At 57.8% G+C, this 4,803-nt stretch overlaps 1 protein-coding gene across 2 annotated transcripts in view; it reads right to left on the bottom strand.

The window, feature by feature from the left end:
* The window catches only part of CPT1A (carnitine palmitoyltransferase 1A), an 85,535-nt gene extending 81,453 nt beyond the window's left edge, over positions 1-4,082 (bottom strand). For both annotated transcript variants that reach the window (XM_037734006.1, XM_017515892.2), the window contains exon 1: positions 3,940-4,082. The gene's annotated coding sequence lies outside the window, so the exon portion shown is untranslated. The remainder of the gene's footprint in view (positions 1-3,939) is intronic.
* Between the last annotated feature and the right edge of the window lie 721 nt (positions 4,083-4,803).

The raw sequence follows: 4,803 nt of genomic DNA, 5'->3' as shown, positions 1-4,803 counted from the left end.
ATTACGCCACTACACTCCAGCCTGGGCGACAGGGGAAGACTCCTTCTCAAAAAAAAAAAAAAAAGAAAAAGAAAAGATGTCTCCAACGTTCTGTCATTCCTTAACACATATCTGAATGTCTGTTCTAGCCACTGAAATCATGAAGAAGGCGAGCATAAGAGTGAGTTAGGAAGAAGTGGCGGCATTTAGCCCCCGCCACATGTGGGGGCTTCGGGAACAGGAAGAATGCAGGATGGCCCTCCAGCTCCTGGGCTGGGGCCCACAAACCAGCAACATCAGGAGTATGGAGCCTTCCTTTCTTAACTTAAAGAACTTGGCGTCCAGTGCCTAGCCCAGATGGCTCAGAAAGCAGAGCGGTAACCACCCAACCCTCCAAGGTGACCCTGACCCTCCTGCACACCCCAGAGAGGCACGCCCCACTCAGCAGCACGATTCCTTTCATGGTTAATTTCCAAAGACGTTCCTGTACCCAAGAACAATCTGCACAAAAGAAAGGCAAAGACAGACACTTCTCAGAACTGAGGCTGTCACCCAAATAGGGCAGGTGCCCTCAGCCCAGGGCCTTCGGGCCCCAACCTTCACCCAACATCTAAACGGGGTAAAAGTTGAAATTGACACAAGGTAACAAATATTTGAAGTCAGCAAGTAGAAAAAAGTCCTTACTTGTGTTAAGTAACCAATTTGTTTAAAAAACATACCCTGTCCATGTTGTCAAAGAAACTGTTAATAGTGGTGGCATCTGGAGAGGAGAACCAAGTGAGAAGGACTCTGCCCTGTATCTGCACCTTTTAAAAAAAAAAAAAAAAAAAGATATAGAGAGACAGGGTTTGGCTCTGTCACCCAGACTGGAGTGCAGTGGTGCAATCAGAGCTCACTGCAGTCTCCACCTTCTGGGCTGAAGCCATCCTCCCACCTCAGCCTCCTGAGTAGCTGGAACCACAGATGCACTCCACCTGTTAATTGCAGAGACAGGGGTCTGGCTATGTGGCCCAGGTTGGTCTCGAACTCCTGGCCTCAAAGCAATCCTCCCACGCTGGCCTCCCAAAGCACTGAGATTACAGGCATGAGACACGCGGCAGGGGCCATCTGTCCCCCTTTAACTTTGCATCCTGTGCTTGTATCCCTTACTTGTAAAAACAAACAAAATGTCCTCACAAGAAAAGCTCAAGACTGCCAGAAGTCAACTGAGGCCTCAAGTGTGAGACAGAATCTCTAAAACATACTTTAAACATACAATCTCCAACAGCCATTTTAATTCTTAAAGCACCAATTCTTCCGACATTCGAGTTCAGGCTTCCACCCTCAACAAAACTCTGGCCGGCCAATAATCACCATGCAGAGTGACTAAACATTTTTTCCAACAAAGGAAAAAATGCAAACGATCAAAGTGCAGCAGCAGCCCTAGGCCCGCGCAGGCGCCGGTTTCCGCCTCCCGCCGCCGCTGCCACCGCCCCTGCGCCTTTAGATTTCGGGCAGCATGTTTAATTGCTCGCTTGGAACGCGTCCTCGGAAGAGCACCGCCAGCAACTGCGGCTTCGCGCCCCGCCCCTTCCCCCCAGCCCCGGGCGGCGTCACGTGACGGCTGAGAAAAAGTAGGGGAAAGGTCAGCAGCAGCCCCGCCCCCGGGCTGGCGCGTCCCAGGCGCTCGGATCCTGTTCCACCCGCCGTGCCCACAGAGACCTTCCGGAGCGAGCTGGCGCGCGTCCCTGTGGCCACCCCAGCGACAGCGGGAGAAATGCAACGCACCCTTCCGTGTGAAGGTCGAGCCCTGCGGTGCCCAACTTTGGGGACAGCTCGATGCTCAGTGCTTCTGATCACTGATGCTGCACCCAACCAGCCAGAAACACAGGCACTGCGCTCACGAGCCCAGGGCGCGTCTCCAAGGGGCTCACTGTGAAAATTGACGGTGTTTTTGTGAATGGGCACCCGGGGCCAGGGTTGGGTAAGGGCAGGCCCTCGCTCCAGGACTCCCTGGAGGCCCAGCTTGACCGCTTGGTGACCACCGGTCTGGGGCCGGGGCCAACGCAGCAGCCGCAGCAGCAACGGAAGGGACCAGGTTTCATTCGCTTCCCGGGAACTCCAGGGCAGGCGGCTTGTTTTTAGTACAAACTCGAAACGTTATTTTGGCTTGTGCACAATGCCAATTTCTGCCACTTTGATACAAAGTATATGCACTCCCAAACCTGCCCTTTTTACTGTTTGATTCCAACTGTTAAGATGGAGTTCAAGGGCAGTATCTAATCTAGCAATGCTGCACAGGAAGGAAACCAGTAATTTACATGCGAAAAGCAGTCCACAGGCACTTGGTACTGAGGCAAAACCAACCCGAAGAGCCAGCTGTGAATGCTGATGGTCCCCAGGCCAACTGACAGCTGGAGCGATGTGCATTCTCGGCAACACTAATGTCCTCAATTTATTGCTAGGTTCACTCGGTCAGAGTCGCCTTAAAGAATTTGGAAAGGCATGGATGGGGGGCAAGGGGGGTTGCTTCCTGGCATAAATAAAAGACCCGTGCTCAGCCATTTTTTACTGACTTGGTTTGTGGCTTAGAAGGAAATAAACATGCTTGCATATCTGGAATGACCAGAAACCGGACACTTGTGGAACAAAATTGTGTAACAAAATACACCGTTGCAAAAGGTAAAACTGATTTTCATTTTATTCGGTAACTTACAGTTACCGGCTTCCTACTAAAATCTGCTCTTAAATATTTCATAACACACGGAGCAGAGAGGAACCGAAACCCTGTGCCGAGCTGGGAATATTAACTTTGTTACCTATTTAACCTGGTAGGTAGCTGGGATTTTTAACTCTCGGAGTTCTTTTTTGTTTTAAAGTAAGATCAGCCCTCAGCTTTGAGTCCTGCGGCTTTAACAAAAGCCAAGTGTGGAAAGTGTGGATTTACATTATAAAGACGCTGACCCACGGCCTTTCCTGACAAAGCGAAAGAAGCCGGCTGTTGGCTGGCCGCGGCGTGGCTCCGAGCAGGGGCTGCCCCGCGTGGCCCTGACCGCGCCGTCGGGCTCGCAGGCCAAGTTCGCCCGGACCCGGCCACGTGACACCACCACCCTCCCCCGGCCCCGGTGCGACCTTGGGTACATGCTCCGCGCCCACCTGCCTTTGACCCAGCGCTGCACGGGAGAGGCCGGGGGGCGCTCCCAAGCAGGCCCGGGGCCCGCACCCTCACGCTGCTCACTGCCGCGCTCTGACCGCGTCTGGAGTCACTGCGCCAAGGGCGTGTCCCGACGGCTGCACTGCGGGGGCGGTCGTGGGGAGGGGGACCGGGGGCACGCGCGCTGGGATGGGGTCAGCGGCGCCCTGCCTAATCCCCAGGGCTGAGCATCCCTTCCTCAGCCGCACTGCACCTGCCCTCTGGTGACCGACGCTCGGGCGGACCCCAGACCCAATCCTTTCCAGGAGCCGGGTGCGATGGGCAGGGGCAGGAGCCGGCAGCTCTATAGGCCCCGGGCGAAGGCATCCAGGAAGGCCTCCAGAACTCCAGCATCCCTCCAGTGGTCGCACCGGAGCGGCCCCCAGGCAGACTGACCCCAGGGCAGGCCTTCAGGCTCAATCCAGTCCCGGGCGGATTAGGGCGTGGGAGACAAGGGAGCCGGTGGCCCCGCTGGCCCCGGGCCGGAGGCGTCCAGCCAAGTCCACAGGGCCAAGCATCCCTCCACGGGTCCCAGGGGACCCGCCTGCGGATGGACCGACCCCCGGCGAACCCCCAGACCCAATCCCCTGCCGGACATGGAGAGCCCCCGCCCCTCTCCAGGTTCAGGATCTCCACAACCCCGCCGTCCGGGGGCAATGCTGGGGTTCCTCTCGGCACCCAGGCTCCACCCGGTCCGGTTGCCGGCAGCCCCGCGCGCCGCCCGTTCCCGACCCCAGCAGCCGGCAGGGCCGCCCCGCCACCCTCCCCACCGCGCGGCCGAGCCTCACCGAGTCAGCAACGGAGGTGCGGCAGCTGCGGCGGCGGCGGCGGCGGCGGCGGCAGCGGAGTGAGCGAGCGGCGAGCGGGCGCCGGGAAGGAGGGCCGCGGGTGAGGCCGAGCGCACCCGACGCCGCCGGCAGCGGATTGGCTGAGGCGGACCCGGCCGTGGCGCCGGGGGGCGGGGGACTCCGGGCGCTCGGAGGGAGGGCTGGTCCGGGGCGTGGGCGGGGCCGGGCGCGGGCGGGGCGCGGAGGGGAGGGAAACTGAGGCTTGCGCAGGTGCTCGCGGCCTCGACCTCTGTCAGAATGGGGCCTAGGACCAGATTCCTCGCCCTCCGAGCCTCAGTTTCCTCATCCGTGAAATGAGTCATCTCCTGGAGGCCGCGCTTACAATAGCTGAGCTCGGTGCCTAACTCAGACTCGCGGTTTAGCCGCATCACCGCTTATAATGTCCCGGGCATCCCCGGTAGTCTTCACCCCCTACTCTTTTATGCAGACGAAGGTCGCAGGCCAGGAAATAAATTGGCCAACGTCACCAACGCTGAGGAGCGACGGATCCCCCCGGCGTGGTGGCACGCGCCTGTAATCCCAGCTACTCAGGAAGCTGAGGCGGGAAGATCGCTTGAAACCGGGAGTTCGAGGCCAGCCTGGGCAACGTAGCGAGACACCCCAGTCTCTAAAAATAAAAGGAAAAAGTGATAAGCCACTTTTATCGGGCTTAAACCACGAGTGACCGTCATCGCGATCTGGAGGCAGAGTGGCTCCTCCTCATCTAGCTGGGATAAAACGCCTCCCTTGCGGGGGCTTTGATAACATTTACTAAAATAATTCTTCCAACTTCAAGAACATAATAGGTGCCGGGAGAGAAGTGGC

The sequence above is a fragment of the Cebus imitator genome, unplaced genomic scaffold (assembly GCF_001604975.1).
Source record: "Cebus imitator isolate Cc_AM_T3 unplaced genomic scaffold, Cebus_imitator-1.0 Scaffold564, whole genome shotgun sequence".
Lineage (NCBI taxonomy): Eukaryota > Metazoa > Chordata > Mammalia > Primates > Cebidae > Cebus > Cebus imitator.
Note: the sequence above shows the minus strand (reverse complement) of the source record. Positions and strands in the feature narration are given on the sequence as shown.